We start from the raw sequence: 13586 nt of genomic DNA on the forward strand, positions 1-13586 counted from the left end.
CCCTCTCCCTCTCCCTCTCCCTCTCCCTCTCTCTGTTTTAGGCCATACTTTCTTCCAGGCAAATTTCAGTGTCCTTTCAGAGACATTGGCCCAGGTTTTCTCAACCCTGCACAGGAAAAAATGTAATGTTCCTTCCAGAACTCTTTAAGGGTTAAATCTGTATCTGAGACCATCTACAAGCATAAGTAGCCGTCATTTGGGTCTTAACTCAAGACTTTGGTCATAAGTAAAACTAAAATGCCAGGTGTAACCCCATGGGTCTACTGTACTACATCCAAAGGATAACAGTTACAGGCTACTAATGATATATAGCAGGAGAGACAGCATAATCTGGCTGCATCAGCCCTGGGCCGTATTACATGAGAAAATTAAACTTTAACTAGTTTAAACTTCTTGTGGGATGTTTCTCTTATAACCAATTTTAGTCCCAGTTGTTACAACTGATAAGCAAATTTTACGAATCTTTCAAGTATGGTTGTAAACAATGCATTTTCCACTTGGGGGGGGTATAAGAGGCTTCTCAGTGGATCTACTGGATCTTTTTTTTTTTTAATGTCACTCTAGCTAAGTTATGGAATGTCTTTAAAAATTTTCTCTTTTGAGTCACTCTGGAAAACTAAGATCAAAAAATTGCAAGTTCGAGTCCAGCCTGTGCAACTTAGCATCATAGCCAAACCCTGTCTCAAAACATAATAAGGGCTGGGGCTGGGGATACTTCTCAGTGCAAAGACCCTGCATTGAGTTCTCCACACTGCACTTAAAAAAAAGTGCCCAAGACTGTATGGTTGGGTACGTCTCTGGTAAACTGTCCTTTTATTCTTACATGGTAAATATCCTTTTTCCCTAATGAAGTGTTACTAATTCATGTGATATAAGGGTGAACCCGTGGTCTAGCTAATGCCACGTTCTCCACAGTAACTTGTAAGGATAACCAAAGCAACTTACCTTTTGTCAGCACACACTCAGTGCTGTTTCTTACAATAACGTCTGCCAGTATTGATCATCTTCATATCCCACAACTGCTCTTCTCTTGATTTCATGCTGACTGGCCCTGATGAGAGGAAGTAGCAAATACTTTAAATGCCTTAGAAAAGCACACATGAATAACAGGACTGGAAACAGACCCAAACAGTAGAGGTTCAGCTATCTAGCATATGCCAAGACATTCTCACGGTGAAATCTGCTGCGACAGAATACCACCTACCACAAAAAAACCATAAGTCTATTTAAAAGTACATATAATATGCAGATTCTCTACATATGTTAACTTTTAGTTTTAACTTTTTGTGGACAGCATGGTGTTTGTGATACCGATTCAAACAGCTTGGTAGGCTTTTATGACTTCTGGAGACACCATGTGACCCATTTGATTACTCACTGAAATATCTGCAGATGACCATACTGGTGAATGTTACATAGAAAGGAACCAAGTATAAAAAGAATTTGAGAATTTAGAAAATCAAGAATAATGCTGGTCACATATGAAGGCAGCATTACGTAATCAAAACTAAACAAGGACAGATTAAAGCCCAGAACCCTTCATAAGTTATTAAAATGCACTGGAAGCCAATCAGGTTTTTTTAAGAGAATCCACCATGTTCAATTTGTTTGCCCAGAAACACAAAGTTAGTTTCACACTGGAAAAGTCAAAAATATAATTCACTTTTGCGTGGATGGATGTGGTATTGTCAATTGATCCCAAGGCCTTGGCAAATAGTCACCATTGAGATGATCTCCAGCCCATAAAATTCACTTTTTAAATAGGCCTGTTGCTCATTCACCTAATAATTATTGGGCACCTAAAATGAGAATACTCTAAATACTTGTTGCTTATTTAACTACTATTCTAGTAGATACAAAAGAAATACATACAGAGATCTGGGATTAGGGTGTTAATGTGTAGTTCAGTACTAGAGCATTTGTCTAGCACAATAATGAAGCTCTGGGTTCCATTCCCAGCACTACAAAAAAATGTTTTCTAACAAAATTTCTCAATATAAACACTAAAACAGTAAGAAAAAGATACAACAACAGACCTAAGCACCAGGCTGGGGATATATCTCAGCGGTACAGCACTTGCCTACCATGTGCCTGTAATCTCAGCTACTCGGGAAGTTTTGGCAGGAGGATCACTTGAACCCAGGAGTTAAAGGCCAGCCTTGGTCAACACTAAGAATCAGGGAAAAAAAAAAAATTAAAACTGTTTTGGAAACAAAATATCAAAGATATTAAAGACAACCTTTAAAAAATCATTCATTCATTAAAAGATTCACTTCTGACCAGGTATAGCACATGCCTCTGATCCCAGCCCTTGAGAGGCTGAGGCAAGGGTGTCGTTGGATACAAGGCCAGTCTGGCGTATGTAGTAAGACCTTATCCAAAAAAAAATCTGAAAAGACTCAATTCTCCCACACTGATTTAGAGATTTTTTTAAAGTTTCAACACAACTTTTCCAGATTTACATGAGATTATGGAACACACTAGCAACTACAAAAACAAACACTACAGTGATTATACATCTTCGAAGACACTGGAGATCTGTTAATAAAAAAAGGGTAAATTAAATACCAGAACAAGACCCTCCTAACACAGCAATGGCTGTTCTTTTTCTTGAGGATATAATCGTCTGTGGCCTAGAAACAGTGGTGAAAGACCAGGCTCACTACAGGCAAGGGAACTTTAGCGTATGGAGGGGCCAACAAGGCACTACTCAGTCATCACAGAGCTTAGTGTGCACAAGGTAAAATGAACGATTCGCAGACACAGAACTGTTAGATTCCTAACACTGCCCCTCATCTCCCTGGTATTCATGCTGAGTGCATCAGCCTAGGGTACAGGGCACTGAAGAACAGGACATCATCTGTTGTGCTTAGATGTACAGGGTGTGACCTGAAGTAGTCATAAAAATGACCTTACTCTCAAAGGTGAATAAAGTCCCATCTCAACCTCTGACCTGATTAAAGCAATAAACCCCTCACATGATCTGGGCAGATGAAAGAAAGCTTTTTCAGTTGAAAATATCTTTCTTCAATGTCTAGAGTTCTTTTATAAGTACTACCCACGCAGAGTTTTCAAGTCACATGACATGCAAAGTGACAAGACAATGTTAACAGTCAAAAAGAGCTAATATAAACAGATCCACAGAAGATGAGAATTAGCAGACAGAAGAATTATCAGATACAGGAAAACAATTTTAAATGGATGAAAATATGTACAATTGCAGTATGTAAGTAGACTAAACTGGAAACAAACAGGTATCCTAGAATTGAAAATTAAAATTTCTGAAATAAACAATTCCTTAAATCAGTTTACTAGTAAAATAAATACAACATAAGGGCTCAATTCTCTACCACAACTTGCTTTAGAGGAACTATTAGTAACACAATACATGAAAGAGATAAGACTCAATATCGGAAAAAAAATAATTCAAAAGAAAGGAAGAAAAGACAATGGGGAAACAAAATAGAAAAATAGAGCCGGGCATGGTGGCGCACACCTTTAATCCCAGCACTTGGGAGGCTGAGGCAGGAGGATCGCTGTGAGTTCGAGACCAGCCTGGGCTACATAGTGAGTTCCAGGCCAGTCTCAACTACATAGTGAGACCCTGTCTCAAAAACAAAGAAAAATAGAAAAATGATAAGTTTAAATCTGATATAACTAACAACCTTACACGGATAAAACATCCTAAAAACTATACTCACTGATTGTTTTTAAAACTGTTACTGTGTAAGCTGCTTATAAGAATCACAACTTTAGGTCATTTTTTTAATGGAGGGGGTAAATACCACATTTGCTGTATCCTCAAGAAAGCTGGTATAGGGCCCGGGATTTAGCTCTGGCTCTGCCGCCTGCCTCACAAGCGCAAGTTCCCAAGTTCGATCCCCGGTACCAAAAAAAAAGCTGATATAGCTATATTAGTATTAGCTAAGAGAAGGGGATTTCATGATGGCAGAATCCTGTGAGTAGCGTCTAGACATTTTGCAACTAGATATGCACTGGGGAAAAAATGGAAGGCCAGAGAGAATGTGGGTCCTTGATGACTTTGGAGCCATCGAGTAAGTCAATCCTGGAACTGCCCTACTTCTTGTCCACACTGATTTCCTAAGTACCCTCATCAATCCTCACAAAAGGAAACAAACACTCTCCACAGAAATAATATAGTGGCTCCTCGGTTCACAAATTTCTTTCCATGATTTTGGTCACAGAATTTGACTGCAAACAGAATCATGGAAAGAAATTTGTGAGCCACGGTACCACTGTAATAAAATAATAATTTACCAGTTAATGGGCCTGAGTTTTAGCACGTTACACTTGAGGAAACGTTTCTTCCTCGAGATATAGGAACTTGGGCTTGGACAACACTCAGTTCTGTCTGCAGTGATAAAAGATACATTTTTGGATTCCTATACTGCCAAACATCTGACCTTTAATCCAGGGGAAAGGCAGACCTAAACCTAGTAAAAGTTCTCAATCACTGGTAACAACACAATGAAATTTAGGAGGCAGAAAAGCGAAAACATCAACGTCTGAACTGAATCCTAAGTTACCAAAATACTGCAACTATGCCAACGTTCAGCTGTAACGTTCTCCCCAGAAGTACTGTGCCTGAGACAGGCAGGAACCTCTGCCATCCAGGTAACGGCACCGAGCCAACCATTTCTGCCCTGCTCTAATTTATAGCGTTATTTGGGTGGACAAGGCAAACAGTGTGATACAACATTCAGGACAAGGGACTTCTGAAGTATCACCCTGGAATATTTAGTTCTACATTTTCAAGTAAAAACGCGTCAAGCTGTGTAGACAGAACTGTGAATTGAATGTAATGCTGAACCTGGAGATAGCAGGTGTTACAGTTTGTCTCTCGATGCCCTCCCCAAAGCTTCATGCACTCATAGGTGGGGCTTTTCAGGGGTGGCAGGACCTACAGTGTGTGATACCAGGATTAAGGGTGGATGATAAGTAAATGAGTTTAGCGTAGTTCTGGGTGTGGATGATGGAAGCTTCACCCTGTGCGGAGATTTTGCCAATCAATAGGCTTATAGGCTGGATGGAGCACAAAGGGGAGAAGGAAAGGCAGGCTTGCTGCTGTTTGCTGCTCACTGCTTTTGCTTTCTGCCTGCTGCACCATGAATCGTTTCTCCTCTAGGATGCCCCTCTCCCACACCACCCTGCCGTGGAGCCAGCCAACTATGGACCGAAACCTCTGCAGTCTGTGAGCTGAAATAAACCTCTCATCCATTAACCTTGGATATCAAGTATTTTGTCTCAACAATGAGACAAGTAATTGAGCCAGTAAGATCTAGGTCTTACTAAATTCTTTTCTTTAACATTACCAGCAGCATCAGATTTCTCAGTATAAGGGCATAGTCTCATAGACCTAACAATTTTCAGAAATTATTTTGATAGCCTACAAAAATATTTTTTGGGTTTGTTGTTGTTGTTTGTTATTTCTCTTTGCTTAATTGCTGTGGCTAAACTATATTCTAGAACTATATTGAAAAGGAATGGTGATAGTGGACATCCTTGTCTTGTTCCTGATTTTAGTGTGAAGGTTTTGTTTTTGACCATTTAGAATGTTACTGGCTGTTGGTTTTTCATAGCCTTTATCAGGTTGAGATAAAAACCATCTATTCCAATTTTCTGTAGGGTTTTTTTGTTTTTGTTGAGACAGGGTCTCACTATGTAGTTGAGACTGACCTGGAACTCACTATGTAGTCCAGGCTGGTCTCAAACTTATAGCGATCCTTCTGCCCCAGCCTCCCAAGTGCTGGGATTACAGGCATGAGCCACCACATCCGGCCTCTGTAAGGTTTTTATCATGAATGTGTACTGAATTTTGTCAAATGCTTTTTCTGACTCTATTGAGATGATCATATGGTTTTTTTGAGACAGGGTCTCACTATGTAGTTGAGACTGACCTGGAACTCACTATGTAGCCCAGGCTGATCTCGAACTCACAGCGATCTTCCTGCCTCAGCCTCCCGAGTGCTGGGATTACAGGTGTGCACCACCACACCCAGCTCAAAAACATTTTTATATATCATATCCTCAGGCTACAACTTGACTATGAGCCACATACTATTTAAGATATTATTCTGTCTCAGCCATTTGACTTAGCCTGCCATTACTGTAACAAAATACCTGAAACAATGAACTTACAAAGAAAAAAGCTGATTTATATTCTCACAGTCCTGCCGTTTCCAACCATGATCAGTTGGCCCCAGTTTCTGGGCCTGTGGTGAGGGAGCACATCATGACAGGAGGTATGTGGTAAAGATTCTTACCTGACAGAACCAAACAAGGAAAAAGAGAAGGGGCTGGGTCCCTCTGTCACCTTCAAGGCAGCCCCAGTAAACGAAAGCCTCCGTTAGGGCCTGAAGTTTTCAACAGCACAAGGCTGTAGGCTAAGAATTTAACACATGGGCTCCGGGCAGATATGCCAGGTCCAGACTATAGCATTCTGCTCCTAGCCCACCAAAGCTCCTGCCCATCTCACAATGCAGAATGTATTTAGTCCATCTCAGAGTCTCCAAGTCTCAACTGATCCAGCTTGCTGAGAAGTCCAAGTCCAAATCTCCTGCAAGACTCAAGGTACAGTGAACTGTCAGCCCCTGTAAAAATCAAAATGAAAGTTGCACGCATCCAAGAGAACAACGGCACGAGGCTTTGCGCAAGAAAGGAAGAAAGAAATAAGAAGGGATGGGACCAAAGCAAGACTGAAACCCATGAAGGCGAGCGTTTAAGTCCTAAGTCTCCAGGCCCAGCATCCAGGACTCCAAAGGGGTGGGAGCCCCACTCCTGCAGTTTTGCTGGCTGCAGCCCGCATGGTCTATCTTGGGCAGGTTCTGCATACTTTCTGCAACATCCCTTGGCAGACATCCCCGTGTTCCTGGCATCTCTAGTTTCCTGCCGTGTCCACTACAGCTTCGGCTTCCCTCTTACAGACCCACGCCTCACCCTGCGAGAGGCCGCTTACGGGGACTGTGGCCCTGCTACTGCAGCAGCGGGTGTGTGGGAAAGCAACCACTCCCCACACCGCCGCTTAGAGCACAGGTCTCGGTGCTCCATGACGCTGTGACGTCTTGGATGGCAAGACAATAGTACAGCTAAGGGCAGCAGGACTCTTCCTTCTGGAGGCAGAAGTTAATCTACAGGAAGAAACAAATTTCCCATCCGTCCACGAGCTGTTCCTGCGGGAATGCCTCATTCCCTTGTTGTTAGGACCCTGCTTGCGTCCGCTCTCCACGCCACTGTTCCCTGTACCGCCCCCGACCCCTTCGAGATGCTACAGCCTCTTAACCTGACAAGAGCTCTGACTGCCCTGGGCCCCCCACGTACGCAGTGAAGATCTTGTCTTTTGTTATCCTGCCGCCGTGTGTTATCTGACCGTACCCACTGGTTAGATGACTGAAGGTCTGATCGGCCTCCGGTAGACACCCTGTAACTCTTACATACTGCATTCCTGACAAAAACTGTATCCCACGGATGGACACCAAGATATGCCACCAGGACGAGCTACTTCTGGGCTCTCTTGATCTGAGGCTGCAGTGGCCTCTGGGTGCCTCGCCAAACCACGGTGCAAGACACTTGGGTGATTTTTAATGGCTCTGCTCTCTTTAGCAACTGCCTTCTTGGCAGCACCTTTAAATGCACATTTTTTTCTAATCCATCTACAAGCTTTGCAAGATCGTCTGTTCTGTCCCTCTTCACTTCTGATTCTCACAGTAAGCTTAGCGAAAAGCCAGTGACACCAGTGTCACAACCTGAATACTGTGTTCTCCTTGACATTTTCTCTACCAGGTAAACCGGTTGATCACTTTAAATTCAGCCTCCCGGTGTCAATGGGAAAATGCAGTCAAACTCCCTGCTGTGGTGTAATAGACGAACTGCAGTTCGGTGCCGAAGAGTCCTCCTTTCATCTGAAGCTCATCAGCACAGCCTCCTCCATCCCTCATTCCAGTCCTCACAGCCCTCACCAGAACTCTCTTAAGCTCTGCTTACAGCATCCTGGGCTTTCTCTGGCCTCTTCCTCCAAACTTTTTTTGGGCTCCTCCAGCAAAGCAATTCCAAAAGCTTTTTCACATCATCTCAAGAGCCCTACATCTCATGGCCAGTTTTCTAGATGTCCCTCAGTCGAGTTGACAACCAAAATTAACCATTACACTTTCTAATAGGCCATAGGTAATTCTAGAGCCCGCTGGTGTGTCTCCAATGGACTATGTAAGTCTACAGCATAGAATCTCATTTAAAATATCCATTCAGAGCCCGGCGTGGTGGCGCACGCCTGTAATCCCGGCACTCGGGAGGCTGAGGCAGGAGGATCGCTGGGAGTTCGAGACCAGCCTGGGCTACATAGTGAGTTCGAGGTCAGACTCAACTACATAGTGAGACCCTGTCTCAAAAAAAAAAACAAAAAAAAAACAGCCAGCCAGCCAAGCGTGGAGGTGCAGACTGCAAGTTCAAGGCTAGGCTAGGCTAGGCAACTAAGGGAGAGTATGTTCTCAAAAATAAAAAAGGACTGGGACTGTAGCTTGGGGCTCCATGGTTATTATCCTGAGTAAAAGGGGATCTAAATGTCTACAGGATTGAGTAAATATGTACATACTAAATATAATAGGATGTCAGGGTTAGACTGGTGGTGTAGCTCAGTGGTAAACCCTATTATACACATGGCCTTGGAGTCAATTCCCAGCATCCCCCCCTAAAGCAAGTCGGGGGAAATGAACATAAACACAGAAAATGGGGCTGGGGTTTTAGCTCAGTGGTTCAGGCAAAGAAACCAAACACAAAGTAATACATATTGTTTGTGTTCCTATAAAGGTTAAGAACAGGCAGGGCTGAGGATTTAGCTCAGGGGCACCATTCCTACCTTGAACGTGCAAGGTCGTAAGTTTGATCCCTGATACCATAAAATAAAAAAGAAGAGGCAAAACGAATCCATAGTAATACAAATCGGCTGTGAGATCCTCCACTGGGGAGATAAGGGACTTTCTGTAATGGTTACATGTATGTGCTCATTTCAGTACTCTCTCTGAAATGTTCACTTAAATTGGTACCCTTCATGGTAGATAAACTATACCTCAGAGTAACGTGCAAAGCATGGTAGCACACATTATAATCCCAATACTTGGGAAGCTGAGGCAGGAGAATCTCAAATTCAAGGTCAGCCTGGAGTACGTAGTGAGTTACAGGCTACCCAGAGGACACAAAGAAACTGTCTCAAAAGGACAAAAAATAAAACAAGTAAAATCAGAAAGACAGGAAAGAAATGCAGTAACATTTCAGATGTTAAGAAATTTTAAGTGAAGCAGGTATGGGGGCACACAGCTGTAATCCTCAGCACTAAGGAGGCTGAGGCAGGAGGATTATAAATTCGAAGCCAGTCTGAACTAGTAGGAACCTATCTCAAAAAAAAACCTAAATAAATAAGTAAATAATTTTAAATTATGGGGCTGAGGATTTAGCTCACTGGAGCTGCCACTGCTTCACAAGCACAAGTTCCTGAGTTTGATCCCTGGTAACAACAACAAAAAACATTATGGTCACTGTTTTCGCTCTTGCATGGACCCACTGTGACTGTAGGGTGTACTTCTCATCCTATTACTTGGCCCAAACTTAGTCTGTAAAGCCTATTTCCTTTCCTACCTGTAATAAAACTTTCCTAGCATTAAAAAATAATACAAATAGGGCTGGGGATTTAGCTCAGTGGTGCTGCCGCCTGCCTTACAAGAGCAAGGACCCAAGTTCAATCCCCGGTACAAAAAATAATAATAATAATAACAATAATACAAATAAAGGGGCTGGGGATTTAGCTCAGAGATTCCATCACTTGCCTTGCAAGCACAAGGACCTGAGTTTGATCCCTGGTATCAAAAAAAAAATCATAAATGAAAAGTCTTATTCCCAAGCAAAAAAATATTTACCTTACTCAAAGTAGAAAATTTAGCAATAACAATGGAATAACATGCCATCATGTGCGTCTGATGAAAAGCATCTTTACAAAATGTAAAATAGCCAGGGATTTAGCTCAGTGGTTCTGCTGCCTGCCTCACAAGCACAAGGACCTGAGTTCAATCCCCTGTACCAAAAAAAAAAAAAAAAAAAAAAAAAAGAGTAAAATAAAAATTACTATCTAGCTTCTAGATATAATTTCCCCTTCATAGAAAACACAGGGAGTAGCAGAACATGTTAACACCAACTACTCCTAGAATACAATCAAATAGCAAATAACTGTACTTTCCACAAGGTAACTGCTCCAGATTCACTAAAAAATAATATGGAAAAAAGCCTGAGTGATAGCATCCTTGTAACCCCAGCACTCTGGGAGACTGAGTCAGGAGGATCACAAGTCCAAGCCCTGCCTGGGCAGTTAGGAATTTAGAGACACTCTGTTTCAAAATAACAAAATGTAAAAAAGTCTTGAGCTGGCCAACAATGGACTGAAATTGCTACAAACTGTGATTCAAAACAAACCTCTCCTCTAAAAAAGCGGGGGTGTGGTTTGGGGGGGCCTTGGGCTGTAGTTCTAAATGGGAGGCCCTGGGTTCAATTCCCAGTACAATAAAATACGGAAAAATACGCAGGCAGGCTGTTCGGGTTAAAAGGCTAAAGAGATGGAAAAGCCTTGCGTGGTCCTTGAAGCTTGAGATACATTTGGAACAGTTGGAAAGATTCAGTTTGAATACATAGTAGGTAGTAGGTAATATTGAATTAATGTATTTCCTTAGCATAGAAGACTGTGGTTCTATAGGAGAATGTGCTTATTCTGAAACTGAAATGGTCAGAATGTCAACATATGTCAATTTAACTGTCAGCACACAGTGTTAAATACATGGAACATGGTGGCATTTTAATGATCAGTGCATCTATGACAACAGTCACTCCCTGTCCTGGACTTTGACATTTTCAATTGTTTCTGTTCTGGGGATTTTTTTTTTTTTTTTAAGACAGGGTCTCACTATGCAGTTGAGACTGACCTGGAACTCACTATGTAGCCCAGGCTGGTCTCGAACTCCCAGCGATCCTCCTGCCTCAGCCTCCCGAGTGCTGGGATCATAGGCGTGCGCCACCACGCCAGGGTTTTTTTGCTTTTGTTTTTGTTTTTTTGTGTGTGTGCTACAGGGTATTGAACCCAGGACTTTCACATTGAAGTACAGTACATTCCCAATGTTTGGTTTTGTTTTTTTTTAAGACAGTCTTGCTACACAGGCCAAGGCTGACCTTGAACCCTCGTCGTCCCTCCTATCTCAGCATCCCCAGTCTCAGATTACAGGCCCAATCTGTTTTTGAAACAGGGTCTTGCTAAATTGCCCCTCGGAATGGGCTGGAACTTGTGACCCTTCTGCCTCAGCCTGGCAAGTACCTGAGATTCCAGGCACCCACTACCATGTACAGGTTGAGTTTGAGCGTTGTCAAATCGGTACTTGGAAAATGCTCTTCCCTGTTTACAGTCACTTTCAGTCCCAGCTGCTGATACAAAAAGCCAGCATTTTCTTTTCTCCTGGAGATGTCATTAGGAAAGTGACGTATTTACGGCGTTCCGGGGTGAGGTGGTGCTGCTCTGAGTGAGAAGCTGCAAAGTGTGCGACTCTGTTGTATTCATCCGCATCTGCTACACATGCGTTAAATTCCCCCAGCTACACCTGCTCCCTAACAAGCTGAGAACAAGCCTGATCTCCACCTGAACCTCATTTACCGAACATGCGTAACCGATACCCGAAAGGAACAAATTCACCCGCACTCACCACGGAGGGCTGAAATGTCCGAGTCGGTGAACCGCTAGGGACAAAGGTGCCAGGACCTAAGGACAAAGGCTAAGGGGCTGTGCAAACCGGAGCTCGGCGGCTGCAAAGGCCCGCGAGCCGGGCGCGCAGGCGCACACCTGTCATCCCGCCGCTCTGGGAGGTCGAGGCAGGAGGCTCCCGAATTCGAACCCCGCCTGGGCGACTTAGGGAGACCCTGTCACAAACTGAAATACTAAAGGAGGGGGCGTGCCGCCCAGTGCGAGGGCCCCAGGCTCAATCCCCAGGACCACGGTCGGAGGAAGCGCCAGATGCGGCCAGCGCCAGCCCCAGAGGAGCAGTCAAGAGGCCGCCCCTGGGAGGCAGAAAACAGCTCAGCTCCGCCCCCGGCTGCTCTTGTCCCCGCCCCGAGGCCACGTTCACTCCTGTTCTCGCGGTAGCACGCGAGACTTGACAGGCGGATATGGACAAAGGAGGGAGGGGCTGCCCTGGAAGCAGGCAACTTCCTTTTCTGCTCACTTCCGTTTCCGGTCACGGGAGGAAAGGGAGAGGGCCTAGGGTTAGCTGAGAAACCGCGAGTTTCCAACGTTGAGCCGGAAATCCTAGGGTCCACGCGCAGAACCTAGACGGGAAAGGCCTCTGACTCCGCTGTGAGGGGCTTTGCGAAGGGTTTTTTTAACCTTTCCTCCATTTTATACATAGGAAACAGACGCCCAGACCAGCCACTGGGACTTCTACAAATCATGAGGTGTAGTAATTCGGTGAAACAGGATCAGAGGTTCCTTGACGCCTTACGCGTCCTCTAGGAACTATACTGAATCGCCATCACAAGCAAGGGCGTATATCCGCATTTAAGGTCCAACGTGTGGTCCTTCTTAATACAGTATTTTGATTGCCCAGTGAAATGTTGCACCTCAGAAAGCCTCTGTGGCATTTTCTGAATGTCCCTATGAATAAAACATCTGCTGCATGAATGGAGACACCTTCGGGATTGCCAGGAGTTCCTTCACTTGTGGTCTTGGCGTCTAGCCTGAAATAAACCCGTCCCCGTGTGGTCGGCACGGTATAGCTCACTTGTTCACCTCTCCCAAAACCCATCACGTTCCACAGTTGCCGACCAGGATGAAACCTAATGACCAAAACACCAGTCACGTAGAAAGCTCCTCCCTTGGACAGGGTTTTTTTGGGGGCGGGGTAGTTGTATTTTGTTTGTGTTTGTTGTGTTTGAGGTACTGGAAATTGAACCAGGGCCTGCACACTAAACTACATCCCCAGCCCGTTTTTATTATTTAAAAAAGGGTCTCCGTAAGTCTCTAAATTGCCCAGTCTGGGCTTGAACTTAGTGATCCTCTTGCCTCAGCCTCCCAGAGTGCTGGCATTACAGGAAATACCACATCTGGCTTGCAAGTGTTTTCTTTATCCTGCACAAGCCTTCACGGATATGCCTATGTCCTTTAATAAATGAAGAGTCGCAAGGTTTTCCCTGCTTCCAACCACATTTGAGTGTCCTCTTGCTCCCAGAATTCCCATGAAACCTCCTTCAACAACTCTAACGCCTCTGGGGCCTATGACTAGTAAATTCATTCTGTGAACTTGGCTTGCACTCCCTCCTTGACACACAGGAACCTAACTCCCATCCTCACCCCTGGGGCTCTCCTAAAAATCGGCCAACTTGGCTTATGACCATTCTTAAGAGAGAGCTCAAAACCAAATTACAGGGCCAGGGATTTAGCTCAGTGGTTGCGCCCCCTGCTTCGCAAGTTTAAGGACCCAAGAGCAATCCCTGGTACAAAAAAAAAAAAAAAAAAAAAAAAATAACAAAACACAAAAAACAAAAAAACAAAA

General features: G+C 43.9%; 1 long non-coding RNA gene across 3 annotated transcripts in view; it reads right to left on the minus strand.

Moving 5' to 3' along the window:
- Positions 1-12180, minus strand: part of LOC104869439 — a 20323-nt gene extending 8143 nt beyond the window's left edge. The window contains exons 1-3 of one of the 3 annotated variants that reach the window (XR_004515500.1): positions 11745-12180; positions 6285-6611; positions 946-1051 (exon numbers count right to left, since the gene is read on the minus strand). This is a non-coding gene — a long non-coding RNA (uncharacterized LOC104869439). Of the gene's footprint in view, positions 1-945; positions 1052-2084; positions 2120-6284; positions 6612-11744 lie in introns of those variants that run through there. The other 2 variants (XR_782325.2, XR_004515501.1) reach the window with 2 other exon arrangements.
- Between the last annotated feature and the right edge of the window lie 1406 nt (positions 12181-13586).

The sequence above is a fragment of the Fukomys damarensis genome, unplaced genomic scaffold (genome assembly GCF_012274545.1).
Source record: "Fukomys damarensis isolate Sample0158 unplaced genomic scaffold, DMR_v1.0_HiC HiC_scaffold_37, whole genome shotgun sequence".
NCBI lineage: Eukaryota > Metazoa > Chordata > Mammalia > Rodentia > Bathyergidae > Fukomys > Fukomys damarensis.